This window comes from Scylla paramamosain, chromosome 3, assembly GCF_035594125.1.
Source record: "Scylla paramamosain isolate STU-SP2022 chromosome 3, ASM3559412v1, whole genome shotgun sequence".
Classification (NCBI taxonomy): domain Eukaryota; kingdom Metazoa; phylum Arthropoda; class Malacostraca; order Decapoda; family Portunidae; genus Scylla; species Scylla paramamosain.
In genome coordinates, this window is record NC_087153.1 from 28,045,522 (window position 1) to 28,060,521 (window position 15,000).

General features: G+C 36.9%; 1 protein-coding gene and 1 long non-coding RNA gene across 8 annotated transcripts in view; one reads left to right on the forward strand and one right to left on the reverse strand.

Moving 5' to 3' along the window:
- The window catches only part of LOC135093243 (uncharacterized), a 157,422-nt gene that overhangs the window by 129,925 nt on the left and 12,497 nt on the right, over positions 1–15,000 (forward strand). The window lies entirely within an intron of this gene.
- On the reverse strand, positions 4,019–7,120 carry LOC135116435 (uncharacterized). Its single transcript, XR_010276326.1, has 3 exons — positions 4,947–7,120; positions 4,654–4,800; positions 4,019–4,160 (listed from the first exon to the last, which is right to left on the reverse strand). It is a non-coding gene; the product is annotated as an uncharacterized LOC135116435 (long non-coding RNA).

A 15,000-nucleotide genomic window follows, 5' to 3' on the forward strand; every position in this document is an offset into this window, starting at 1 on the left:
ACATGTTTGTGTGATTCCCCACAGTAATAGGTGGGTGGGTGGGTGGTGGAGATAAAATGCAGAAGAGAGTGGCCACTGATATTACTGAACCACAAGGATACTTTTTGTTTTGCATTATCTGAGAAATAATGCTACAAATGTAATAGGAATTTCACTAACCAGGCATGTGAATTCACTTTTCTTGCTGGCTTTCATTGTAGAGAGAGAGAGAGAGAGAGAGAGAGAGAGAGAGAGAGAGAGAGAGAGAGAGAGAGAGAGTGGTAGGGTGGTACGAATGAGCAGGTAAAAGGAGACTTCCTTTCCTCTTCAGAAACACACACACACACACACACACACACACACACACACACAAGAGCAAAAGAAATCATTGGGAAAATTGTAGAAGGAGATGAAACGGATATACAAATAGAAGAAGTGTACAGGATTGGGAAATATTCAGAAGGGGGGAAACGTCCCATGAAAATAAGACTTAATACCCAAGCGGCAGCCGAATACATCCTGAGAAGAACGAGTTTGTTAAGAAAGATAGAGGGTATGAAGGATATATATATAAGAAGAGAAATGAATGAGGAGGAAAGAAACAAGGTGAAAGAGTTAAAAGAGGAGGCCAAGACAAAAAACGAAGAGAGAACACAGGAACAGGCAGAAAGATATATATGGAGAGTGATAGACATGAAAATGAGGAAATGGTGGTTAAAGAATGCGGAGCAAGAAGTAAGACAACAAAGAGAGAACACAAAAGAAATGGGTCCACAATAAATAAAATTAAAGTTATGTATACAAACATAGATGGATTAGTGTCCAGCCTAAGGGAACTAAGAGATTATTTACATGAAAAGAAACCAGAAGTGGCATGCATTACGGAAACAAAACTAACAAGGGAGATTAATGTTGAATTTGAAGAAGAAGGATATAACATATGGAGAAGAGATAGAAAGAATAAGGGAGGAGGAGGAGTGATGATTCTAGTAAGAAAAAACATCTTGATAGAAACAGTGGAATATGGTGAAGGGAGGTCAGAAACATTGAGTGTGGAGATCAAGATCCAAGGACAAGAAAGCAGAAAAATTATTGTTGCATACATGCCTCCAAAGACCAACACTTGGGTGACTGATGATTATAAGCACATGCAAAGCGAGTTCATAAAAAGTATAGATGACATGCTAAAGATAAGAAACAAGGTGTTACTAGTAGGAGATTTTAATAGCAAAGAGATAAACTGGGGGGAGATGGAGGTGACAGGGATTGCCAGTACATGGAGTGAAGAATTTTTACAGACTATGGTGGTAAACATGATGGATCAATGGGTGAAAGAAAATACTAGGTACAGAGGGGAAGATGAACCATCGCTACTAGACTTGGTTTTTACAAAAAAGCCAGAAAATGAACCAAGTATAGAATATTTGTGTCCAGTGGGAAAAAGTGATCATGTGAAGATGGAGATAGAGATCAAAGAAGAAGTGCCAAAATTCAATGAGGAATATAAAAATGAGAGAAAAAATTATGCTAAGGCAGACTTTACAGGGTTAAAGAAATTCTATGGAGAGCTTGATTGGAATAATTTATTAAGAGGTATGGAGGTGCAGAAAAAATATGAAGTGTTTTTAAGCAAGTTTAGAGAAGGTGTTGAAAGATATGTGCCAAGATATAAGGTAAAAGAAAATAAGAAAGTGTGGTTTAATGCAAAGTGTGCAGAGGCAAAAAAGAAAAAGGAGAGGGCATGGAAAAAAATGAGGAAACAATGGAATGAGATAAATAGAGAAGAATACAGGACAGCTAGAAATGATTATGTTAAAATAAGAAGAGAAGAAGAAAGAAATTTTGAAAGAGATGTAGTTGGAAAGTGTAAAGAAGAACCCAAACTTTTCTATAGATATGTAAATGGAAAAATAAAGCATAGAGATACTATTACAAAGCTGAAGGAAAATGGAGAAATTTATGAAACCACACAAGAGATGGCTGAGATACTGAATAAAAGCTTTAAGTCTGTATTTACAAGAGAAACTGTCTTTGCATCACTGGGAGATGAGGAACAACAGAATGGAATAGCAAACATACAAGTGGAAAGAAAAGAAATTAAAAGACTACTGGAAGAGCTAGATACTAGGAAGGCGATGGGGCCAGACGAAGTAAATGGATGGATATTGAAAGAATGTAGAGAGGAACTGGAAGAACCAATATGGGAGATAATTAACAGTTCTTTAAAGGAAGGAAAAGTACCAAAGGAATGGAAGAGAGCAAATATAGTACCGTTATACAAAGGAGGTAATAAAATGGAACCACTGAATTACAGACCAGTCTCACTCACGAGTATTGTAAGTAAACTCTGTGAAATAGTCATTAAAAACAGATGGGTGCAATATCTTGAACAAGAAAATATAATAACAGAAAAACAATTCGGTTTCAGGAAAGAGAGATCTTGCGTAACAAACTTACTGAGCTTTTATACAAGAGTAATAGATAAACTACAAGAGAGAGATGGTTGGGTTGATGCTGTCTATTTAGATCTGAAAAAAGCTTTTGATACAGTTCCACATAAAAGACTCATATGGAAACTGGAACATCGAGGAGGGCTAAAAGGAAAAATACTTAAGTGGATGAAGGATTATCTCCAAGGTAGGGAAATGAGTACAGTAATCAGAGATAATAAATCAAGTTGGTGCGAAGTAACAAGCGGAGTACCACAAGGGTCTGTGTTGGCACCTATAATGTTTCAGGTCTATATAAATGATATGACGGTGGGTTTAAATAGCTACATTAATATGTTTGCAGATGATGCAAAATTGATGAAAGTAATAAAGAACCAAGAGGATTGTGAGGAACTACAGAGGGATATTGATAGAATTTATGAATGGAGTAAACGATGGAAATTAGAATTCAATATAAAGAAGTGCCATGTAATGGAGATGGGAAGAAGTAAAAGGAGACCTTCATGGGAGTATAAGATGGGAGGTATCACAATACCAAAGAGCAAAGAAGAAAAAGACTTGGGAGTAATAATTCAAGACACGCTTTCACCAGAAAAACACATCAATGGAATATTTGGCTCTACATATAATTTGCTAGCAAATATCAGGGTGGCATTTAATTACCTAGACAAAGAAATGATGAAGAAAATCATAACACACATGATACGTCCCAAACTGGAATATGCAGCAATGGTATGGTCTCCACACAAAAAGAAAGATATAAGGAAATTGGAAAGAATACAAAGAACAGCTATGAAAATGATACCTGAATTGGAAGACCTAAGTTACGAGGAAAGACTGGAAGAAATTGGATTACCAACACTGCAAGAAAGAAGGGAAAGAGGAGACCTGATAACAATGTTCAAATTAGTAAATGGCATGGAGAAGATAGACAGAGATGACCTAGTTGTAAAAGTGGAGGAAGGAGATAGACGTACAAGGGGACATATGAAGAAATTAAAGAAGAGTCATTGTTTGGGAGATATTAAGAAATACAGCTTTCCGCATCGAACGGTTGAAATATGGAATAACTTAAAAGAAGAGGTAGTTGCGGCAAAGAGTGTGCACATGTTTAAAGAGAATTCGGGTATGGAGACAGGACTAATTGAGCTTTGGCTCGGACCCTGTATTATACAACTAGGTAAATACAACTAGGTAAATACACACACACACACACTTTCCGTAAAAAGAACATATTACAAATGAGAGTGCTGCAGCATATGTTTGAACAACCATGGATCACTTGTCACCTTGGAGGGAGGAGATGACATAACTTGAGGTGAGGGGCACCATATCACACACACATTTCCTCCTTTGTGTAGGCTGTTCATAATAGGGAAAGAAATAGATAACAGGTGAATATCACTATATTTTTTGTCCTTATTTATTATATCTAGTGTTATGTACAAAAAAAAGAATATATATATATATATATATATATATATATATATATATATATATATATATATATATATATATATATATATATATATATATATATATATAATTTGCTATAAAAAAAAATGATATAGAAATAAACTTACTGTGTGATGGTCTGACATGTCCGTTCTCCTGGGTTGCTGCAAAAGTGTATGGAAAATGTTTGCTCATCCTTCACCACTTGGTCAGCAGAATTAAGATGCATGAACACAGTATCTCGTCTGCAGTTTGTGGATGTACAGTGAATGTACCCTGTGGAAAGAGCGTGAGGGAGAGGTGACATGAGCTGATGATAACGTGACAACTTGGACATGCGCACATGCGTGTGCGCGTGCGCACACACACACACACACACACACACACACACACACACACACACACACACACACACACTCACTCACTCACTCACTCACTTATAATTATATGTTTCATATATTCAATATATACGAATCATTTTCATTGTTGTAAACATAAATTGATATATAATTGCCTGGTAACAGAAAGAGTTGACTCTTGCTTTACCACAGCTCTTTGCAACATTATAAGAAATCATGGACTTATATTTTTGTTTTCATATATATATATATATATATATATATATATATATATATATATATATATATATATATATATATATATATATATATATATATATATATATATATATATATATATATTATTAGTATTATTAGTATTATACAAAATTTGCTATAAAAAAAAAATGATACAGAAATAAACTTCTTACCGTGTGAAGATCTGACATGTCCGTTCTCCTGGGTTACTGCAAAAGTGTATAGGAAATGTTTGCTCATCTTTCGCCACTTGGTCAGCAGAACCAAGATGCACGAACACAGTATCTCGTCTGCAGTTTGTGGATATACGGTTAATGTACCTTGTGGAAAGAGCGTGAGGGAGAGGTGATATGAGCTGATGATAACATGATAACTTGGACACACACACACACACAATTATATGTTTCATATATTCAATACATATGAATCATTTCATTGTTCTAAACATAAATTGGTATATAATTACCTGGTAACAGAAGGTGTTGAATCTTGCTTTACCACATTTCTTTGCAACATCATAAGAAACATTATCATGGACTTATTTTTTTGTTTCCTTATTTCCAGATCTTATTTTTCTATTTTCTCAATTTCTAAATATTTTCAAACCTTATTTTTCTATTTTCTTTTATTTCTAAAATATTCTATATCTTTTCAAGGTTTACATTTAGAATGTCTCCAGGGTGTGGTAAGCCTTGAAACAGGCACCGATGCAGAGTCCCACGTCACATGTTTTGCACATAGTCAACTTTCCTTTGTACCTATTCTTTCATGGTGGTATTTTTACAAACAACACACTCACACTGTCCGTTCCATGCCTGTCTTCCTGGTGGTGTGGGTACAGGCACTGGATATTGGAGTCTGAGTGCATCCACGAACTGCAGCCGAGGAAAAGTGGTTTCTCTAGCATCTCTGCTTTGATGACCAGGGCATGAGTGAATGAACATACATTTCCCATACCTTTGCAGTAATTGCAGTGTAACTTGCTTACTAAAGAGGCAAAGGGAAGTCCTTTCCCCTGTTCTTACAAGAACATATTATATGCATATTATATGCATTTAGCATACATATATCCAGTAAGTGAAAAAACATTTTCCTGCTCCATTTCATTGATTTCCTCAATCATTCAACACAGGTAATTTGCATATCACTTTTGTCAATAAGCCTCATATTTATGTTAAAGCCATTTGCAATGTTGTGCTTGAAGATCTTTTTTTTTTTTCAGTCAGTTTTCCCTGAGTCCTTCATTTCTTTAGTGTGAGTGGTGGAGAGAAGACGAACTGGTTTGAACTGGTTTCTTATCAGACCATAGCATCAACAGTATCCCATCTGACTGTGCTTTCTGAATGGTGCCTCATGGTAACTTTTGAAATATGGGCATGAATTTTTTTTTTTTTTTTTTTTTTTTTTTTTTTTTTTTTTTGTCTGAGTGTTCCTACTGCACCTGTTATGTTCTCATCCAGATATATGGCAAGTGCTGGGCTAGTATAATAATTGTCAGTGTAGAGCACAAGCCCTTTTTCTAAAGAGTGCCTCATTAGATGCTTGACAACACCTGAAAAACCAAGAGGATCTTTCTTATGGATGTCTGCATCACTGGCTGAGTAAATAATTACATCCAGTACTATTCCAGATTCTCAGTCACACAAAATGAAGAGTTTCAGTCCAAACTTGTGATGCTTTGAGGGTATGTACTGCTTGAACATCATCAAAGATTCATCATTTACCAGTTTCTAGAAAGACTTGAAGAATCTTCTAAATTTCAGTACAGTGTCTGTGAGGACTGGTCTGATTTTACACAAAGGATCAGCCTCATTTTCTTCCTCATTATTGGCAAAATGGAGGAAGCTCAGAATGCACTTATACCTGTCTAGTGAAATACTCTGCAAACACAGGTATGGAGAGTATATCACCCCATTTCCAGTAGTCTGTTAGGACATGTTTTTTGGAGTGTGGCATAAGTGCTGTGACAGCAAGAAAAATGAGGAGCTCTTCCCGTGTGATGTCACACCACTGTTTTCGATGTGAGTCTGGTGGATGTACATTTGGACTCTTTTGTGCTTGATATCCATTTGTTTCTCTTACAATGTGGTCAAGCAACTTATCATCCATATACTAAAGAAAGTAATCACATTCTTCAGGCTCTTCAGGCAATTGGTATTCATTAGTAATTCCAATGTCACCAGACCAATCAAAGTCATGCAAATGTGGGACAAAATTGTCTGCAGAACTGCACTGAAAACTATATTTTGAGCCAGCTGTTGAAACACTAGCATCAGCTGACACCTCTGCACATGTCCTTTTAGGAAGGGGTGTTCTCCTTGATGATTTTATCACAAGTTTGCGTCTACACCCACCTTGTGATGCCGATGTTGAAGGCAGGTGCGTGTCAAAGTCACTATATTCTTCATCATCATGATATTCACTTTCTCTACAGGAATCCTCATAGATATCAGAGCTGTCATATTCTGGCATTTGTGGTGGAGAAGTACTTGTTCCACCTGGTGCATCACGTGAATTCCCAGATACTTTCTCCATAGCTCTATAGCTCAGTCTGAGGAAACGATCACGATCATGCAGTTTTCACACTCACCCCTCCAGCAACTGAGTTGCCATTTATTTTTGTGTATGTGTGTACATGCATGCTCTCTCTCTCTCTCTCTCTCTCTCTCTCTCTCTCTCTCTCTCTCTCTCTCTCTCTCTCTCTCTCTCTCTCTCTCTCTCTCTCTCTCTCTCTCTCTCTCTCTCTCTCTCTCTCTCTCCTTCTCTGCCTCCCTCCCTCCCTCCCTCCCTCTCCCTCATATCATCTTTCCTACTATAAATATGAAGAAAGGTCTGAGAAGGAGGTCAGAGGGAAAAAGATAAGGGGAACAGATAACGAATGGGTCTGTGGGGGTTGGCACACCAGCAAAGAGACAGATTTCTTTATTTCTTTATTTTTATTATTATTAATATTATTATTAGAGAGAGAGAGAGAGAGAGAGAGAGAGAGAGAGAGAGAGAGAGAGACTGCCAATTCACACACACACACACACACACACACACACACACACACACACACACACACAGAGATAGAGAGAGAAAGAAACTGCCAATTTACACACACACACACACACACACACACACACACACACACACACACACACACACACACACACACACACACACACACACACACACACACAGAGAGAGAGAGAGAGAGAGAGAGAGAGAGAGAGAGAGAGAGAGAGAGAGAGAGAGAGAGAGAGAGAGAGACTGCTAATTCGTTGCTAATTTTCACACACACACACACACACACACACACACACACACACACACACAGAGAGAGAGAGAGAGAGAGAGAGAGAGAAAGAGAGAGAGAGAAAGCAATGTTTGGAATAGTGACCATTTGAAGAAACAGGAAGAACTGTATTTCAAAGAAAACAAGCTGTGTGTATGTGGCTACAACAGCAAAAGCAATATAAATACACGTCTTTTCACTAGGAACATCTCCCTGTTGTCCAGAGTCCTCCTGCAGCACAGTGCATCACAGTTGCCAGAAATCTGTTCTTCGTTTTTTTTTTTTTTTTTCCATAGATTTTGCCCCAGCCCCCACACAGAAAATAAAAGTTTATTTTAATTATCTCTATTACTAAAATATCATGCTAGAATAAGTAGACATGTAGTATCTTCTCATATTAAAAACTCTATTCTACCCTGCACTTGGAAACCATCAAGTTACAATACACCCCGCCATTTAATGGTTAAGGCAGGTATTCCTCCTCATTATCAATTGTACTAATATCTGTTGGAGTGCCTCCATTGTCAGAGCCCTCAAACTCAGTCTCCAGGGCATCATCAGTCTGAATCCAAAGCAGAAGACACCATGATTGAGAGAAAAAAATATCTGTGTGTGACACTCGCAAGAAACAAACGGGTACTGAGGAATGTGCTCCACATACTTCTCAAGAACATAAAACCGAGGTGCCAGCAGTGATAATTTTCTACACAATATATCCAGCATGATATAGATCAGTGTACATGTAAAATTATAAAGAACATATAATGCCTATACAAAATGAAAAAGTATTTGGCATGTATTCTTACCTTATTACAGGGTCATGCAGGGTGACATGATGCCCCTGCATCATAGTTGTCATATATCACAACACAAGTGCTCCTGGTAGCAGCCACACCAGCTTTCAAAAGGCTCCTTATACTCCTATTATAGCTATGTTGTATGCATGTACAACATTGGTTCTGCAGACAAAATTAATTCATGTTGTATGCACACAGAACATTTGTGAAATCCAGTAATGAAGGGGTTAACAGAAAAGGACCATGGGATGTTCTGAAAGTAGGAGTTGGGAGGCAGGTTGTTCAAAGGAGTTGTGGAAATTTCCAATTGTATCACACAATATAGTGTATTATTGGTTTTGTGTTGTGACTTATATACAAATTGTAGTCATATTAAAGGGTAATTAAGGTTAATCTAGTAAAAACTAAGTACAGGAGACTGGAGCTAGTTGGCACAGTTTTTACTTTCTCAGTGATGGAAGAAAACTACAAAGGATTTTTGTTTGTTAATGCTTTCAATGAAAATACAAAGATTCATCTTACTTTTCATGAAATGAAAACTTGGTTTTCTTTCCAAAGCTCTGCATTACTTTGAAAAAAAATACCTTTAAATGTGCCAACCTCTCCCATATGAGGGGTAAGTTGACACATTACATATAAATAGCACATTAGATGTATTCAATTGTAAGTTTAGATAGAGAATATCTGTAGAGCTAAATTTCATGAACCATCTCTGAAAATACAAGGTAAAAAATTGTTCAGGAAGCAAATTATCAGCATATGTGTATGACAAAAATAATATAAATAAAATATAATACGAAAATAGATAGGTAATAAATAGGCCAATGTTATTCATATATAGTTGCATTATGCCAATTTGCCCCAACTTTTTTTTTTTTTTTTTTTTTTTTTTTTTTTTTTTTTTGCCGACTTGCCCCATCCTTACCACTAATCTAAACAAACGATTTTAGTATAGATTAAGGAAGCTATTATGATCTGTTTCAAGGTTAAACAATCCTTGAACTCCAAGACAAATTATGGCTAAAATGAATATCACTCATTTATAATTAGATGCATGTTACAACAAATGATACAAGTGAGTGAAAATTTATTTACCAGGATCAAAATTAAACTTCTAATGCCAATTAAAATCATGTGACCTTCTAGCATGGCTCTGTGTTGGTGAGTGAGGCCCCACGAGGTGATTAGTTGGTGTGAACAGCAGTAGTATCAAGTGTTAAATAGTGAAATTTTCAAATTTGCCAACTTGCCCCGGTCTCTCCTATTAGTTATTAAATTCAATAAAATGGGAGGTAGAAGTGTACAAAATGTTCATAGCTTCTGTTTCTGACACGGCAAGCTGGGTACCAGTCTAGCTGCTCTTGACAGTAGCATTTACCACCCAGACGCCAACAGATAAACAGTCCTATTAAAATGCATTCTTGCCATTCTACCAGTTTTACTTACTTAAATTTGCTAAGTTAAGAAGAACTTAGAACCATTGGATAATTGCAAGGAAGCTATCTTAGCTATGAAACATGGCCAGCAGCTGGCCTGAAAATCCAGTGATCATAACTCACCCCTGGCCCTCACCATCTTCCCAACCATGTGAACCACAGCAAAGTTATGTTATCTATAATTATATTTAGTGATGAATTCTGTGATTATGCATTAGCTGGGAGACAACTGGATGAATAAATGGATCAAATAGTTCCCTCCTTATAAAACATTTTTGGTGCCCCGAGTGAGGAAGACAGGGTTCCTCATCGATTACCAAAGGTTCAGTTTGTGTTGCATGAATCGGGCATAATAATACACCTGAAATCTTTCTGCAAATTCATAGGTGGGAAATTATGACTTTTTGAAGTCCTGCAGCCAGAGTTAAAGCTTTTGACCATGATCAAAGATTAAAGTAGGTGCTAAAATAGCCTCATAAATTAACTAAGTTGTTCCTGGGTAGCAATGATATAAAATGAAAAATGGACTCCAGGGATGTAATGGAACACATTAAAGACATGATAAGACAAATACAAAGCCACTTGTTTGTGTGAGGTTGTTATAGTGCAAATAGAATCTAGAAATATCATGGCATCTGGGAAGGGATGATGTGCACTGGAACCATATAGGTAGAGGATACATGTCCCACTACATCAGAGAGTTCATAAACCAAAAAAAGTGATGGATAAGACCCTGAGTTGATTTGGGATAAATCATTAAACTTAAAACCCCAACCATTGAATTCAATTGAACTGGGGGTATAAGGCGAAACAATCCACGACAGAACAACAGGTAGGGCAAATGACAACTACTCAGATAACCAGCAAATAACAATCCAAAATTAAATCTACAAACATGTCCATCAAAACCTTAAGGAAATCCCTGGTAATAAGGCAAGGTTGGTTAACAAGAGTTGTCAGAGAAGGTAATGAGCTAATAGGCAGTGACCTATTAACCAAAGATAAATTACAGAGGGTAAAAGAATCTCTAAAGGAAAAATTGGGTAGCTATCAGGCTACTTTCAGTCGATTAGAAACTAAATTTTTAACTGAGGAAGATTATGAAGCCTATGACAAAATTATTTCAGACCATGAACAACAAGAAACAAATTATGGTGGACAGTTAACTAAATTTGAAGATCAAATAGAACAGATGAAAAGTAACTTAACTAACAACATCCCTCCTACTTCCACAATGAGAGGCCAACCTAATATAACATTACTATCTATAACTTTACCATAGTCTTCAGGAAATATAACTGAGTGGCCTTCATTCTGGGATAAATTTAAAGGATTAATCCATTAAAGAAAAGATATTGCTAAGATAATAAATTTTCATATGTTAAGCCAGCTAAAGGGTATTGCCTACTTAATTGTTTCTGAACTAGCTGTTACTCAAGAAAATTATGACATTGCTATCAAAGTGCTCAGGGAAAATTATGATAAGGAGCAAATAACCACCAAACTGGTCTACATAAACTCATAGATTTAACCTCCCCTAATCATGACTGTAAGGATTTGCAACTTTTCAGGTTAAATGTCAGTAACATACTAGAATACCTAAAAACAAATCATAACAATGAAGAAGCATCCTGGCTCATAAATGTCATAATACAAGGGAAACTTAGTAAAAACTCTAGAAATGCTATACTTGAAATACCAAAAGAATCATTTCACATTTGAGTAAATAGATGAGTCATTGCTGGAAATTTGTAAGAATATGAGCAACGATGAGACATCTAAACCAAGTAAAATGGATTCTAATAATAAAACTTATCATGAATAGGTGAATAAGACCCCACCCTATAAAATGAAAGGAGGTGAATTCAGAACAAACTATTGCACAGTCAATAAAGCCAAGGCAAAGTTATGGGGACATTGAAACAATAGGTATCTTTTCTGCCACTATGAATAAGAAGCCAGAGGTAAAGTCAAGCACAAAAATGATGGACCCAGGGCATGTCTTTTTTCCACTCAAGCTTCCTCAAATCTTTGCTGGATTAACGTACCGGCAAATAAAAGCTTCCATATTAAAGGCACATTTTTCATGAGGAGTAGGGGGAGGGGGAGAGGGAGAAGAAAAAAGAAGTAAATGTAGTAGTAGTAGTAGTAGTAGTAGTAGTGAGAGAGGGCAGGGAGGGGAGGGGGGAACAGCTGAAAGATGTGAGTCATTTTTTGTTGATTCCCTTTCTTTAAGTCAAGTTCTGCCCTGCACATGGAAGCTTTTGCTTGCCAATAACATAATCCACCAAAGATTATAAGGTATGGAAGGTTGAGTGAAAAAAAAGATAACCTGGGTCCATCATTTTTTGTGCTTGACTTTACCACCCCATACTAACTATAATAACAGGACAGGAGCAAAACCTAAAATTCCAACAATTAATAAATATGCGTTTTGCTTCAAACTGTATACCTCAGTGTACTGTGGCCAATTACCAAAGGAGAGTAAATAGACTAGCAGTTGAGAAGATGCACATTATGACTAAGTGAGTCACATCAAATGAAAGACTGTAAAACTAGCTTACATATGTGCCCTATATGTAAGAGAGGAATGCATCATTTAGCTCTATGTGAGATGATAGGGTATGATACTAAATTAACCCCCTCACATTATGAAACCAATAATAACCAGCGGTTCCATTAGCAGAAGTAGAAATTAGTAGTCAAAGATGACTGGTGAAAGCTAAGTTTTTTTTTATGTAGGAAGGACACTGGCCAAGGGCAACAAAAATCCAATAAAAAAAATGCCCACTGAAATGCCAGTCCTATAAAAGGCTCAAAGCAGTGGTCAAAAATTGATGAATAAGTGTCTTGAAACCTCCCTCTTGAAGGAATTCAAGTCATAGGAAGGTGGAAATACAGAAGCAGGCAGGGAGTTCCAGAGTTTACCAGAGAAAGGGATGAATGATTGAGAGTACTGGTTAACTCTTGCATTATAGAGGTGGACAGAATAGGGGTGAGAGAAAGAAGAAAGTCTTGTGCAGCAAGGCCACGGGAGGAGGGGAGGCATGCAGTTAGCAAGATCAGAAGAGCAGTTAGCATGAAAATAGCGGTAGAAGACAGCTAGAGATGCAATATTGCGGCGGTGAGAGAGAGGCTGAAGACAGTCAGTTAGAGGAGAGGAGTTGATGAGATGAAAAGCTTTTGATTGCACCCTGTCTAGAAGAGCAGTATGAGTGAAACCCCACCCAGACATGTGAAGCATACTCCATACATGGACGGATAAGGCCCTTGTACAGAGTTAGCAGCTGGGGGTGGGTGAGAAAAACTGGCGGAGACGTCTCAGAATGCCTAACTTCATAGAAGCTGTTTTAGCTAGAGATGAGATATGAAGTTTCCGGTTCAGATTATAAGTAAAGGGCAGACCAAGGATGTTCAGTGTAGAAGAGGGAGACTGCTGAGTGTCATTGAAGAAGAGGGGATAGTTGTCTTGAAGGTTGTTTGAAACAGGATCACAGAAGTTTCATAAGTAAGGAAACTGTAGCAGCTTTAAATCTCACAATAACAGGACAACCTCAATTAAGGACCTCAGGTTTCCTAACTAATAATAATATCCAAACTTAAGATGTGGTAAGACCCATTATACAGTTTGGTAAATTTAAAACAAAGGTAACAGTGGTGGTGATTCCAGACATGCACACTACTCTAACCATCAAAAGTTATTAGGAAACCACTGACTTCCTAAAACCATAACATAACATCAGATGAAGTGGGTCTGATTCAACTAATAATAGGTTCAGATTACTATGGGAAATTTGTAAGGAAAACCTTAAGGAAATATGGGATTCAAATGCTGACAACAGCTGCTGGGAATTTCATGGTAGGACCACTGTTACTGCCAAAGGTGTGCTACTTACTCCAACAGTAGACCCCATCTTTGTGACACCAATCCAGTCCCTACTAGTGACCTGTATTGAAGCTCAAATTGTACCTAGTAAGCTAGCTGACATCATAGAGGAAAGGAATTAACCTATATATAAGTTATGGGATTTAGATATTTTAAGAATAAATCCTAGCACTCCAAATGTCGAAGAGCAAATGACCCAAGATTACTTCAGCAAAACAGTAGAGTATAAAGACAAACAATATTGGGTCAGATTACCGTGGAAAATAAATTCACAATCCCAATTATATCAATGTTAAGGATCAACTAAACTTGTGGACTAAAGTAAGGAAAAACAAAACCAATGTTAGAACAATATGATAATACCATAAGAAATCAAACTGCAAGTAATTTCAAAGAGTAGAGGAACCAGTAAATTATATCACTGGCCATTACCTCCCTCGTCATGTAGTAAAGAAAGACTTGTCACCACACTAGTAAGGGTGATCTTCAATTGCAGTTCATGGGCAGTCAAGGGAGCAAGCAATCTGAATGACTGTTTGTATATGGGACCCAACCTAATTGAGAACTTACTTGACATGTTGATGAAATTCTGTTTGAAACTTGGTAGCTGACATAAGAAAAGTATTCCTAAGGATAGGTTTGAAGGAAGAAGACAGAGACTACAAAGTTCTTATGGCCAAGAAATCCGAGTGACAAGAATAGTCTTTTGGACATGTATTGGTTTAAAGTCATCCTCTTTGCCTCATGTTCATGTCCATTTCTGTTATGTTCGACTTGACATGATTATTTTGACAAAGACAGTTGTCCTGAAATAGATTGTGCATTTTACATGGACAGTTTACAAATAATAGTTGACAGAGGAAGAAGAAGCAACTCTAGATGAAATGGTAACAAAGGAGTATTTAGCTGCTAACATGCCTCTACAAAATTGGAATAGCAACTCAAAAATCCTACAAATTCTCTTAAAAGAACAATTTGATTCAGAGTTACCCATGAGGCAAAACTTGTTGGTTATGGAGTGGGATGTAAATGATAATAGAATAAGTGTACACCAGCTTCAGTAAGTATCCGGAACAAAATCTGGCTAAAAGATCCTTACTAAGCATAATATCTCTCTTATTTGA